Raw genomic sequence first — 15,192 nt, 5'->3', positions numbered from 1 at the left:
CTCATTTCCTTCTGGATCTCACACTCTTCCTGCTTCCTCTTCTTCAGGGTTCCCTGAGCTCCGAGGGGAGGGGTTTGATGGAGACATCCCATCTAGAGCTGAGTGTCTCAAGGTCTCTCACTGTCTGCATAATGTCTGGCTATGAGTCTCTGTATTTGTTCCCATCTGTTTTAGGGGGAAGCTTCTCTGATGGCGGCTGAGGAAGGCACTGATCTATGAGTACAGCAGAATGTCACTTTATTGCTATGTTCCTTTTGTACAGCAGTAGTATTTGCTATTACCCTAGGTCCCTGGGCTATCTGGTCTCTGGTTCTTGGTCACCCAAGCAGTGTTGTGCATGGGTTCCATCTTGTGGTGTGGGCCTTAAATCAAATCAGATATTGGTTGGTGACTCCCACCAGCCTTGTGCCACCGTTGCCTCAGCATATCTGGCAGGCAGGTCACCACTGTAGATCAAAGGGTTTGTGGCTGGGTTGGTGTTTATGTTTCCCTCTCTTTTTTTTTTTGGGGGGGGGGGGTTTCGAGACAGGGTTTCTCTGTGTAGCTTTGCGCCTTTCCTGGAACTCACTTGGTAGCCCAGGCTGGCCTCGAACTCACAGAGATCCGCCTGGCTCTGCCTCCCGAGTGCTGGGATTAAAGGCGTGCGCCACCACTGCCCGGCTTATGTTTCTCTTTTGGTAGCATGCAGAGTACCTTTGGGTACCAAGAACCCTAGCCAGTAGAGGTGGAGACTCTAGCAAGGCATCAGCTTGACTGCGTGTTCAATGAGCTGTGTAGGTGTTATTTTCAGCAACAGGGCCTTGCCATCAATTTGCTATTATTGTTACTATTATGTGTATATGTAAATGCATGGTGTGTGTGTGTGTGTGTGTGTGTGTGTGTGTGTGTGTACAATGTCCATGTGCCACATCTCAAATGTGGAGATTAGAGGATAACTTCCAGGAGTCAGTTCTTTCCTTCCACCATGGGTCCCGGGCACTGAACTCAGGCCCTCAGACTTGAGCCGAGAGCTGCGATCACCTTTACCACAGAGCCATCTCATTGGGTCCCAGCAGCAGTTTTTTTCTTAGAGTAGTGGGTGTATCTGGAAGAGCACTTGAGAGAACCCTCAGCGGAGATGCTGACCTGTTTTCCTGTCTGTGTTTCACTTACCAGGGGCTTGGCACTGCTGAGTCCTGGCTGGCCTCACCTCCTCTTTAGCCTGTCACCTTCGCTCTTTCCACTTGGCTGCCCTGGTTCTGCTGCTGGTGGCAGGGGTATCCTCTTCCTCTTCCTCCTCCTCCTCCTCCTTCTTCCCTCATGCTCCTTTTCCCTCCTCCTCTGTGTGTATAAGTCCCTCCTCCTCCTCCTCCTCCTCCTCCTCCCCCTCCCCTCCTCCTCTTTCTTCCCCCATGCTCCTTTTCCCTCCTCCTCTGTGTGTATAAGTCCCTCCTCCTCCTCCTCCTCCTCCTCCTCCTCCTCCCCCTCCCCTCCTCCTCTTTCTTCCCCTATGCTCCTTTTCCCTCCTCTGTGTGTATAAGCCCCCGTGTGCGCGCACGCGCTCACGAGTCTATGCCCACATGTGTGCAGTGCCTACAGAGGCCAGAAGAGGGCGTCAGATTCCCTTGAGCTAGAGTTACGGATGGTTATGAGCAGCAGTGGATGCTGGGAAACAGACTCCGGTCTTCTGAGAGAAGAGTAAGAGCTCATAGCCATTGAGCCGCTTCTCCAGCTCCCTGTTTTTTAAGATATATTTTCTCCCTAAACCTGGACCTTACCAATATGACAGGCTTCCCGGCCAGCCTGTAATCAGCATGGCAGAAATGAATATATTCTGAAGAGACTCTTTGGTTACGACTATTAAAAATGGTCCCTAAGAAACTGCATTTTTCCCAGGAGTCTCATGCTGGTAGAAGGCCAGCCTGGGCCAGCCAGAGGGGGCAAGCTTTTCTCCTCCTGGAGAGATTTCCAGCCTTCCAAAGGTAATAGTAGGGCAATGGTGGGTGGGACCTCACCTTGCCAGGACAGCTCAGATGCGCACAGAAATGCCTCACAGTTTAACTTACTCCAGGACCCTGAAGGTGGATTTGGGGGGAGTCGCTGGGTCTCTTTGCTCTTCCCGAAGTGGCCACATTGACCAAATCTCCTTTTTCTGTTTTTCACTCCTAATTTGACTTTTCTAATTGGCTTATGGAGGACAGGTGACTGAGCCTGGCTTCTTGAGACACAAGCTGTGGCCCCAAGTTCTATATTAAGTGACCCCAGAGATCTGTTTGTCTTCTGGCCAGTGCTGGGATTGAGAGACCCCCCACCCCAGTTCCCCCTAAGCCCGGAGAGCTGAGGGAAGGGATATCTTAAAATAACCAGAACTGAGTCAGTTCCCCATTCTCAGACAGGGTGAAGTCGGAAGTTTTAAAAGTACAAAGTCAGGACGCCTCCTCTAACCACGAGACGCCCCCTCCCCCGAGATAACATGACCAGACTTAGGAGATGGGCCATAAAACTCCTGACAGAGCAAACAGACAAACTAAAATAAGATAAAGTCCAGGCTCGGGAAAACTGGACCAATCAAGGATAGACCCGTACTAACCCCCTCCTCTCTGAAGAATTTTGTGGTTTTTGCCTTCAAAAGCTAACCTCCCCTAGAAAGAGGAACTCTCCTCCGTGCCTCAATTAGCCAGGTGCTGTGGATGAGGGCTCCCTGCTAGCTTGTATTGCACTGAGAAGTAAACCTTGCTATTGCATTCTGGACATCTTTGGTCTACAGTGGTTTCTTTGGGGGTCCTAATCTGGGTAGAACAGGATGACAGGTGGGTACCACCACACCCAACTTGTTTCCTGTGGGTGCTGGGTTCTAGCATCTCATGACTGAGTGGACTGTCTCCTCAGACCTGCTTCGTTCCTGCTTCTGATGGACTCATTCTCATCTTGCCTCAGGCCTTTGCATTTGCTGTTCTCAGCTCATGGCATGTTGTCCTCCTAGCTCTTGGAGACAGGCTCTCATATATCCCAGGTTTACAGCCCAGGATGACCTTGAAGTCCTGATCTCTGTCTCTACCTCCCTAGGGCTGGGATGACAAGTGTGCTTCACCAAGCCCTGTTTATGAAGTGCTGGGAATTGAACCCAGAACTTTCTGCATGCTAGGTGAGCACTCTAGCAACTGAGCTGTAAGCTCTATCAACTGAGCCCCACACACTCAAATCCATTTTGGTCATTGCGTTTTGGTGCTCAGCAGATGTATGTTTTCTTGTTTGCCTCCTCTAATCAAGACACAAGCTCCACGAGACAGGGGTTTCCCTGTCTCTTTCATTCTTGTTCTGTTCCCAGTTGTGGCCAGGTCTACAGTGATGCCCATGTCCTCATGGTCATTGATCCTCAGTCCCTGCAGCTGGCCCTCTACCCATCATGACTTGCTGTGTGGTAGTCTGCCCAGCCCCAGGTGCTGACTGTCTGGATTGCTCTCAGCCTTGGATAGAGAACCTGCTTTTTGCAGTGAGCAGTCAATGGAGAGATAGCCAAAGGGCTGAGGCTGAGGATGAGTGCTCACCCTAAACTGGACATCTGCGTTAAGCCTGCCACCCCCAAGTCTCAGGGCACATCTCAGATGAGGTAAGAGCCGGAGAGTGGAGAGGAGAGCTGTGAAATGCCATCTTCCGGTCAAGACATGGCTGCTGTGGGATGTCTTTCTGTATGCTGTGAATATGTGTTGTTCCCATTGGCTAATAAAGTTGCATTGGCTTATGGCCGGGCAGGATGGAGAGACAGTGAGAGAGGAAGGGAGAGGAAGGGAGATGCTGTGAGCTGCCGCCAGGAGAGGCAGGGTGTGAAAGTACCAGTAAGCCACGGAGCCACATGGCAAGACATAGATTAATAGATATGGGTTAAGTTAAAGAGCTAGCTAGCAAGAAGCCTGAGCTGTAGGACATACAGTTTGTAATTAATATTAAGCCTCTGAGTGATTATTTTATAAGTGGCTGCAGGACCGCGGGTGGGAGAGATTCATCTGGACCTCGGGGCCTGGTGGGACTGGAGAAACATGGCCATCATGATTATGTTGTTACCTGCACATGATCAAGCCAGTCAAAATCTCAGCAGGCACAGGGGTGATGGTCTCCAGGCCCCACCCCTTACTGAGGAGCTACTGGCAGTGGATAGTTGCTGGGGAGGGATAATCGTTCTTTTTTGAGAATGTGGCCACTGGCAGATTTCCCATGCTCTAGTGGATATCTACATACCCATGCACGTGTGAGCAGTACTAACTGCACTAGGTGGATTTTACAACAACAACAAAAAAAAGACATGAAGTTGGGAAGGGGAGGTGTTACAGAAATATGGGGGGAGGGAGGGTTGTGGTGGAGGGGGGATGGGAGGTAGCAGTAGATGCCACCATTTCATTGTGTACATGTATGAAATCCTCAAAAATAAAGGAAATATTTAAAAAGTGATGTAACTCTGCTGTCAGGGAAACTGAGACATGTTGGGAGAACGAAACCTTCCTGGCTCACCACTAACCTGTTACTGACAGGAGCTGGAGTGTCAGTGTCCACAGCTTAGGGGAAATCACACTAAAGTGAGATGCCAACAACAACCACTAGAGGGCCGATGTGCCGTCGCGTTCCTCCTAGGGACTCTAACCCTGGATATTCCGTACTCCTAGGGAATCTAACCCTGGATGTTCGGCACTCCGTTGCGCATAAACACATTTTCTTTTGTTTATAATTTTTCTTAAATTAATTACTTTATTTATCTGTGCACCCGAGTGCATGCATGACATGGGCTGAGTGTGGGGTTTCTAGAACAACTTGTGGGAACTGGTTCTCTCCTTTCATCTTGTGGGTCCTGGGGATAGAACTCAGTCGTCAGGCTTGGCAGCAAGTGCCTGTATCCCTTGAGCCATCTTTCCGGCCCCACCTTGTTTTTTGAGCCTGAGTCTGTCCTATGACCTGGGACTCCTAGTTTGGCCTGACAGCAAGCCTCAAGATTCATTTCGTCTCTGTCTCTGCAGCAGTGGGATTCTAAGTGTGCACCACCATGCCAGCTTTTTACGTGGGTTCTGAAGATCAAGGTCAGGTCCCCATGTTTAGTGGGCAAGCGCTTTAGGTGGTGACACCTCCCCAGCCCCAATTTTATTTTCTTTCCATCTCTTGGTATTGGGGTTAAAATAGCAGAATAGTGAGGGAAATATTGCGGTGTCAGAAAGAACTCCTTCTAGCCCTATATGGATTTTTTTTTTCTTTTAGGTATGTGTGGTGTAGGTACATGCACTTGCCTGGGTGTGTGCATGGAGGACAGAAAAGAGCCCACATGTCCTTTATCACTCTCTGATTTATTCTCTTTGAACCTGGGACTCACATTTTGGGGGACTAGATTGGGAGCCAGCAAGCCGCAGCAATTCTGCTATCTCTGCCAGACTTACTGCGCGAGGTCTGCTGGCTTGTTACAGGTCCTGAGGCTTGTGTAGCAAGTGCTCTTAACCACCAAGCTGTCCTTCAGCTCTGTCTGGCTTGTATTGGTTTCCTGCCTCCTGTCTATCATATATGACACAGTTCCTATCTCAGACAGTGATTTTCCCCCTAAAGACAGGCATACATGTATGTCTTTGATGCCTTGGAAGGCTGACTCACAGAATGCAGAGGTAAAATATGCATCCCTTCCTCCTTTGCTGCACAGTAGAGAAAGCTGTGTGTGTGAAAGTGTGCGTGCGTGCGTGCGTGCGTCCATGTGGAGGTCAGAGGGCAGCTTGTGGGAGTCGGTTTTTTCCTTCCACCATGTGGGTCCCCAGGATCTAGTTCAGGCCATCAGACTCGTTGGCCAGCATCTGTACCCACTATCTTAGTGTTCGATTGTTGTGACCAAGTTGCCATGACCAAGGCAACTCTTTTTTTTATTTTTTAGATTTATTTATTTATTATGTATACAGCATGTATGTCTGCATGCCAGAAGAGGGCACCAGATCTCATTACAGATGGTTGTAAGCCACCATGTGGTTGCTGGGAATTGAACTCAGGACCTCTGGAAGAACAGCCAGGGCTCTTAACCTCTGAGTCATCTCTCCAGCCCCAGCAACTCTTTTTTTTAAACACTCTTTTTTATTATTAAATTTTTTTCATTTATTTTACATACTGACCACAATTTCCCTTTCCTCCTCTCCTCCATTTCCCTTTCACCACCTCTCATCCACTCTTCCCACCCCCCATCCACTCCTCATCTCCATTCAGAAAGGATGAGGCCTCCCATGGGAGTCAACAAAGCATGGCATATCAAGTTGAGGCAGGACCAAGCTCCTCCCCCTGTATCAAGTCTGAGCGAGGCATCCCAGCATGGGAAATAGGTTCCCAAAAGCCAGCTCAAGTGCTAGGGACAGATTCTGATCCCACTGCTAGAAGCCCTACAAACAGACCAAACTACACAACTCTCACCCACATGCAGAGGGCCTAAGTTGGTCCCATGCAGGCTCCTAGCTGTTGGTCCAGAGTCTATGAGCTCCCATGAGCTCAGGCCACCTGTCTTTGTGGGTTACCCTGTCATGATCTTGACCCTCCCTGGCTCATAAAGTCTCTCCTCTTTCTCTTCAACAGGGCTCCTGGAGCTTGGCCCAGTGCTTGGCTGTGGATCTCTGATCTGCTTCCATCAGTTACTGGATGAAGGCTCTCTAATGACAATTAGGGTAGTTACCAATCTGATTACAGGAGAAGGCCAGTTCAGGCACCCTCTCCACTATTGCTAGGAGTCTTAGCTGAGGTCATCCTTATGGATTCCTGGGATTTTCCCTGGCACCAGGTGTCTCCCTAGACCCCAAATGCCCCCCATCAAGATATCTCTTTCATTACTCTCCCCATCCATCCTGCCCCCACCTGTCCAACCTGCTCCCTCAAGTTCCCATCCTCTCATACCCTCCTGCTCCAGTTTACCCAGGAATCTCATCTATTTCCCCTTCCCAGAGTGATCTGTGCATCCCTCTTAGGATCCTCCTTGTTAGCTAGCTTCTCTGGAGCTGTGGATTGTAGCCTGGTTATCCTTTGCTTTACATCTAGTATCCACTAAAGAGTGAGTACATACCATGTTTGTCCTTCTGAGTCTGAGTTACCTCACTCAGGATGATTTTTATCTAGTTCCATCCATTTGCCTGCAAACCTCATGATGTCTTTTTTTTTAAATCATTGAATAATAATACTCCATTGTGTAAATGTACCACATTTTCTGTATCCATTCTTTAGTTGAGGGTCATCTAGGTTGTTTCCAGGTTCTGGCTATTACAAACAAGGTTGCTATGAACATAGTTTAGCAAGTGTCCTTGTGGTATGGTTGAGCATCCTTTGGGTATATGCTCAAGATTGGTATAGCTGGGTCTTGAGGTAGATTGATGCCCAGTTTTCTTTCTTTTCTTTTTTCTTCTTTCTTTTTTCTTTTTCTTCAAGACAGGGTTTCTCTGTTGTAGCTTTGCGCCTTTCCTAGATCTCACTCTGTAGACCAGGCTGGCCTCGAAATCACAAAGATCCACCTGCCTCTGCCTCCCGAGTGCTGGGATTAAAGGCTTGCGCCACCGCCGCCCGGCAATGCCCAGTTTTCTGAGAAACCACTATACTGATTTCGAAAGTGGTTGTACAAGTTTGCACTCCCATCAACAGTGGAGGAGTGTTCCCCTTACTCTACATCCTCTCCAAAACAAGCTGTCATCAGTGTTTTTGATATTAGCCATTCTGACAGATATAAGATGGTATCTCAGAGTCATTTTGATTTGCATTTCCCTGATGGCTAAGGATATTGAACAATTCTTTTGTTTGTTTGTTTGTTTGTTTGTTTTTCGAGACAAGGTTTCTCTGTGTAGCTTTGCGCCTTTCCTGGAACTCACTTGGTAGCCCAGGCTGGCCTCAAACTCACAGAGATCCGCCTGCCTCTGCCTCCCGAGTGCTGGGATTAAAGGTGTGCGCCACCACCGCCCGGCGAACAATTCTTTAAGAGTATCTTGGCCATTTGAGATTCTTCTGTTGAGAATTCTCTGTTTAGATCTGTACCCCATTTTTTAATTGGATTATTTGATATTTTGATGTCTAGTTTATTGAATTCTTTATATTTTTTGGTGATCAGGCCTGTCATATGGGTTGGTGAAGATCTTTTCCTATTCTGTAGGCTGCTGTGTTGTCTTATTGACAGCTCTTATACAAGAAAGCATTTTTTTAAAGATTTATTTACTTATTATGTATACAGTGTTCTGTTTGCATGTATCCCTGCAGGCCAGAAGAGGGAGCCAGATCTCATTACAGATGGTTGTGAGCCACCATATGGGTGCTGGGAATTGAACTCAGGACCTCTGGAAGAACAGCCAGTGTTCCTCACCTCTGAGCCATCTCTCCAGCCCTACAAGAAAGCATTTTAACTGGGGCTTGCTTACAGTTTCAGAGGTTTAGTCCATTATCATCATGGCCGGGAGCATGGCGGCATGCAGGCACTGGACAGTAGCTCGAAAGAGAGACACTGGGCCTAGCTTGGCCTTTTGAAACCTCAAAGCGCACCTCCAGTTACACACATCTTCCTCCAGCAAGGCCACACCTCCTAATCCTTTAAATGCTTCAGTTCCACTCCCTGGCGACCAAGCATTCAAGTATATGAGCCTATGGGGTCATTCAAACCACATGTGCTGGCTAATTTTATGTCAACTTGATGAAAGCTACAATCACCTGAGAGGAGGGAACTTCAATTGAGAAAATGCCAAAATAAGATCAAGCTGTAGGCAAGCCTGAAGAGCATTTTCTTAATTAGTGATTGATAGAGGAGGACCCAGCCCACTGTGGGTGGTCCCATCCATGGGCTGGTGGTCTTAGGTTCTATAAGAAAGCAAGCAGAGCAAGCTAAGCAGAGTAAGCCAGTAAGCAGCATTACTCCATGGCCTCTGCATTAGCTCCTGCCTCCAGGTTCCTGCTGTGTGTGAGTTTCTGTCCTGACTTCCTTCAATGAAAAACAGTGATATGGAGATGTAAGCCAAATAAACCCTTTCCTCCCCAAGTTGTTTTTTGGTCATGGTGTTTCATTGCAGCAATAGAAATCCAAATTAAGATACTACTATACCCCCTGAGCCTGAGCCATCTCATTAGGCCCATGCCCAGCATTTTATGTGGGTTCTGGAGCTCAAATTCAGTTCCTCAAGCACGTAATCAACTGGGCCATCTCCCCAGCCCTGAACAAGCTTATTCATCCAGCACCAAGTCTTCAGCATTCTAATTCAATAGGAAGCCAGAATAGCACGGAGGGAGGTGTAGCTGAAAGATTTCCTGTGTCCCAGCCTGCCAGCGGTTGGGATAAATCTCTTCCACTCGCATCCCCCAAGTAAACACACAGAGGCTTATCTTAATTATAATTGCATGGCCATGGCTCAGGCTTTTTTGCTAGCTAGCTCTTATATTTTAAATTAGCCCATAACTATTAATCTATGTATTGCCACATGTTCCGTGGCTTTACTTGTGTGCCATTACAAGCTGCTCCCTGGACAGCAAGCTGGCATCTCCTGACTCAGCCTTCCTCTTTCCGGAATTCTCCTCTGCTTATCCCACCTATACTTCCTGCCTGGCTACTGGCCAATCAGTGTTTTATTTAATCAGTGTACAAAAGCATTATTCCACAGCAGGGAGGTATGGCTGAGAGCTGCCCCAGCCTCTTAGGGAAAGAGAGTGTTTGTCTCTGAGGAGGAGCCTGACTTGGTCCTCCCAGGGCAATAGAGATAGAAACTGCAGGACAGGACCAGTCAATTTCTTAGCCAGGTGGTGTTCCCTGGGGCCACTCTTTCTCAGGGCTGTCACCCCGAGCTTGGTTCTCTCCAGAAGTAAGGAGACCTGGTCACTGCACAGCCATCCCCAGCCTGCAGAGGGGGCTCTGTAGGAAGGTCACAAGGCTGGAGCAGAAAGGACTGGCTGGTCTCTGTCCTTGAGGATTGGGAATAGTGAGAGACTCAGGTGACCTCATCACCTGCCTCAGTGGACTTTGGGATGGTCCAGTTAGGATCACTGACAGGTGTCTCCCCAGAGATGGTCCCTAAGCTGGGGTTAGAACCCCAGCCTTCCTGTGGGAAGTCTGTGGGCTGGTAAGATTGCTCAGTGAATAAAGGTGCTTGTCACTAAGCCAATGAGCTGAGTTCAGTCCCTGGGACCCACAGGGTGGAAGGAGAGAACCAGCTACTGCAAGTTGTCCTTGTTATGGAATCTGTGACCCTGGGAAAAGAACACAGACTCAATCCAATTGTAATTAAAAGATTTATTGATTAGCTACTAGCAGGACAAACAATCTTTGAGCCGAATTTGAGACTGCCATGAGGAAGGGGTAGAGGGAAGGATTTTGATAGGGGAAAACTTCAAGAAGTCCTTCAACAATGAGGTTCCTCTTTGGATTCCTGAGCACTGTGTGCGCCCTGTGGCTGCTGCTGAAGCCCAACATGGCAGAGACCTATTGGGCCTTCGTGAAAAACTCTCCCCTTCTGATGCCAATGGGGATTGAGAGCCCAATATGGCCAGCTTTGGCAAGCATTAACATAAGCCTAGGAACTGTAGCCATGCGGTTGAATTCTCCAGAAGGTAATGTATGGTAACTGCTTTTTCAAGTATGTTTGAGAACATGTCACCCAGACATCTTGGAGATTAAGGATAACCCTGAAGGTCACTGACCTCCATCTGTTAACAGTAACATGCCAGCTAAGCCTTATTCATTTTCACAACCCTCTTCAAGCTGGTGTAGTACCTACTTTTCAGGAGTGGCTCTGTGCAACATTTATTGGCCTCCTGAAATTCATCTAGCCCCCTTTGAAGATACCTTAAAATTTATGAGCCTGAATGTAGCCATTATGAGACCATTAGTTCTGCTCCTTATGAGCTGCCTGTTTTTTCTTTATGGTTCTTAGTTGTTCTTTTGCAGAGCTGCCAGCTTAAGTTGGGCTGGGATCAAGAAATATGGGCTTTGGTGGTTTGTGTTCCTGGAGTTGTGTCCATGCCAGTGGATGCCCACACACTCCAGAAGAGAACTTGACATTGCTGCTGCCGCTGTTGCTGTAATAGCAGTGATGGCCACCACTGCTACTGTTTCTGGGATTACCATTTCATAATTGGTTACTACAGCTAGCACAGTGGAGACCCTGGCAGCAAAAGTAGCTACCACAGTTAGTTAATCTTTCATTCTATTGGGCATGATAAATTTAATTCAGTAGTTATATACATTTCAGTTGGCTTTGAAAATTATAAATTTATAAACTCAAGTTCCATTTGCTTTTGGGATACCATCTTACAAGGACTCCAATTTGCAGTAAAGCTCGTTAAGGAAGGGAATGGTGGACTGGAGAGATGGCTCAGGGGTTAAGAGCCCTGACTCTTCTTCCAGAGGACCTGAGTTCAATTCCCAGTACCCACATGGCATGTCATACCTGTCTGTAACTCCAGTTTCAGGAGACCCTGACATGCATGGCAAAAACACAAATGCACATAAAAATAAAATAAAATATATTAAAAAAAAAAAAAAGGAAGGGAATGGATCAGTTGCCTTTAGCCTACTGGCTATGGGTGGGTTAGGACTTCTGTTGGTCTTTTCTGTGTCGAACACACAGATTGCAAGCCCAGTGCCACTTTGAGATCTTTGGCAGCAGTTAACTCTGCAGCTCACATGTGATTGAGCCTGTATGATAATGATAATTCAGAGATGGGTAATGCCTGGGGGGGGGGGGGTCGTTCACCAACCTAAGACAAAGCGCCTGTGTGGCCTGGGCAGGCGTCTCCATGACGGGTAAGGTGACCTGCTGATGTCCCACGCAACCTAAGTCAGAAGCTCATTTTTTAGTAAAAGGGGGACCTGTAGGGTCCTGGCCCCTGTTTTGGGTAACTGTTGCCTTGCTGGCTGACCTTGACCTTAATATCCTCCCTATGCTAATTCCCTGCCTAATTCAGAGGTTCCACCCTCCTGAATGCTTAAGGGAAGTTCCTTGTCTGTGTATCTTGCGTAATGGGCGTTAACAGCTTAGATGCAAGATTGTAAAACATCGGTAGCAACTTCTGCCCTCCGGGGTTCTCCCATTGTGCTGTAAGCCTGTATTTAAGACCTCCTTCCTCCTTCAATAAATGGCATTTGGCATTTAAAAAAAAAAGAAAAAAGAAAAAGAAGATACAGTTGTGAGGGCACCTCTTTCCAGTTTCTAAACAGTTTCTGTTGATTCAAGTCTTTGGCAAATAGCAGCAGCTAAGCTGATAAGCAGTGAGGGGCATTCGTCTGGCCAGGGGAAGAATGAATGACTGGGTGATGCCACCCCAGAAATCCCAAGCATGGGAAAATCCTGTGGCGAGCTGCTTGAAGGGGAACCCAGAGCAGAAAAGTAGAGCCATTCTTTCAGCACCCATGAGCAACAGCAGAAAGGACAGGATGAAAGCCCCCTCCTCTGTCATCTCTTCACAGACACGGAAATCGTGAAATTTAGGTGCTCAAACAGATGCTCAGCAATTTAGAATTTGCATTATTTTTGTGATCGGAGGCTGGTGCTGTTTAATACACGTCTATCACATTAAAAAAAAAAAAAAAAGTCAGCCGGGCGGTGGTGGCGCACACCTTTAATCCCAGCACTTGGGAGGCAGAGGCAGGCGGATCTCTGTGAGTTCGAGGCCAGCCTGGTTTCCAAAGCGAGTTCCAGGAAAGGCGCAAAGCTACACAGAGAAACCCTGTCTCGAAAAAACCAAAAAAAAAAAAAAAAAGTCCTTCAATATTTATGCAAACAAGCGAAAACTGGTCTGTTCTGCCAAGGTAAGTGGTTAAGGCAACTCAAAACAATCTTTTGGTGCCCAAGACCTGCTTTGGTGAGTGGGGGTAGGGGATGTGGTGGGGGTAGTGTTTGAATCCCAAAGAGGATGTGTGGAGTCCGTGGAGGGAAGGAAAGGGGTGGACGTGATCTGAGGGTGAATTGAGAGGGCTGCTAGTGCCCTTTATTGAAAAAGGCACATATTGAAAAAATACACCTTTTGTACTCAATAGTTTAGCCACAGGCAAGATTGAAAGTACACTCAATGATTCAGGGACAGAAAGTGCCTATTAACTTCACCATAGCATTTTTCCTGAGACAAAAGCCATAAGTTCAGCAAGTATCTAAATGCCTATTGTTCTCAAAGGTTCAGTAACTCCACCAGGCACCCTCTCACATTGATAGAATGACAAGTTCCTTCTGTCAGAGATGAGGAGAATGACTGCTTTAGCAAGCAGGAACTTTCCCCAAGCCCCTGAGGGAAGAGAGGCCCTTATCCAAATGCCTGACCTTGAGAAAAGGACTTCCTTGGGGACCAGACACTCCACTCCAATTTAAGAGCAATTTTCATTCCTCAAGGGGCATGATGCAGTGTAAGCACTGAGCTGTTCTCTAATTGTGTTCCTTTGTGTCTTAGTCTTACTCTACGGGCCTGTTCCCCTCATACACTCCCAAAAGGGCAGGTCCTGATGTCTTACTCTGCCCATTGTACGGTACCATTCTGATTTCTCTATATTTATTAACTGAACTCTTGACCTTAATGGCCTCAGGCTGTGGATCTCTGGATCTGGATTGTAGGCATTTCATCCTTGGGATCAGGTGTGCTGGTAAATCTCTAACGATCCTGTTCTTGGTATAATTAGGAGGGTACATTGGGATTCCTAGTCCTCGGTGGTGGGCATTTTTTTCCAAAGAATTATTTTGTTAAGAGGCCACCATTTTATACATTTTCACCCTGCAAAGCCCACAGAAAATTTCCCAAAGGAAAAGGCATAAAGGAACTCTCATAACACATAGTGAGAATCATTAAAAATGAAGTTAAAAGGTGCTGGAGAATTGTAATCTGCAATATCAAAATGCTGGAACTTGGTCAAGCAGTAACGGTTGCCATGTGGTCCATGCCATTTGGGTGTCTGCATAAGCAAAAAAAGCAGTAGCCGTATCATAACAAGTAGATGGTCAGGGCTGTGTATTTCTAGGTGGGAGTCACTCAGTTGAGGTTACTAGGAACTATCCTCCAGGGACTGGAGTCAGAGACAAACCACTGGTGGCTACCAAGATGGATGCCCAGCATAAAATGGAACTTCTTTAGCCATCATACCCACTTGCTGTGGCACACAAATGCCACACACAATATATACATATCAAAAATACTTAAGATGTTTTATTGGAGTGTATTAATAATATATAATAGTGAGTTTCATTCTGACATTTTTTTAAATTTATTTATTTATTATGTATACAGTGTTCTGTCTGCATGTGTCCCTGCAGGCCAGAAGAGGGCGCCAGATCTCATTACAGATGGTTGTGAGCCACCATGTGGTTTCTGGGAATTGAACTCAGGACCTTTGGAAGAACAAACAGTGCTCTTAACCTCTGAGCCATCTCTCCAGCCCTCATTCTGACATTTTCATAAGTGTATATAATGTGTTTTGATCACATTCATCCCTTAGTACCCTCTTTCCCCATCCCGCTCCCATTGATCCCCATCCCTTTCCAAGCTAGTTTTTCTGCCTACTCTTGCCTTTTTGTGTGTGTGAAGCAGAGCTTCACTCTTGCAGGAGCATGGGTGAGGGGTTATTTATGGGAGTATGGACACCTTACTAGTAGTGGCTGCACCACTGAAGAAAAGCTCTTCACTCAATGACTGGTAACTGTCTCTGTGGATGCTTCAGAATTGTTGATGAAGATTTGTGGGTTTTTTTTGTTGTTGTTGTTGTTGTTTTGGTTTTTTTTTTTTTTTTTTTTGGTTTTTCAAGACAGGGTTTCTCTGTGTAGCTTTGCGCCTTTTCCTGGAACTCACTTGGTAGCCCAGGCTGGCCTCGAACTCACAGAGATCCACCTGGCTCTGCCTCCCGAGTGCTGGGATTAAAGGCGTGCGCCACCACCGCCCGGCTTGTGTTATTTTTAATCATGTGTATGTGTTTGTGTCTGTGTGTGTGTTTGTGCATGTGAGTGTAGTGCCAATAAAGGGCCGGAAGAGTGTGCCAGATCTCCTGGAGCTGGAATTGTAGGCATTATGAGCTGCCTGATCTGGGTGCTAGGAACTGAATTCTGGTCCTCTGCAAGAATGGTACACATTCTTAAAAGCTGAGTCATTTCTCCAGCTTTAAAACTCAACCAACCAACCAACCAACCAACCATCTAATCAATCAATCAATCAATCAATCAATCAATCAATTATTGTGTGTGTGCGCACACATACCTGCCATGTGAAGGTTAGAGGACAACTTGC

Source organism: Peromyscus eremicus, chromosome 17, assembly GCF_949786415.1.
Source record: "Peromyscus eremicus chromosome 17, PerEre_H2_v1, whole genome shotgun sequence".
NCBI lineage: Eukaryota > Metazoa > Chordata > Mammalia > Rodentia > Cricetidae > Peromyscus > Peromyscus eremicus.
The sequence above is the reverse complement of the archived record's forward strand: the minus strand, read 5'-3'. Positions refer to the sequence as shown.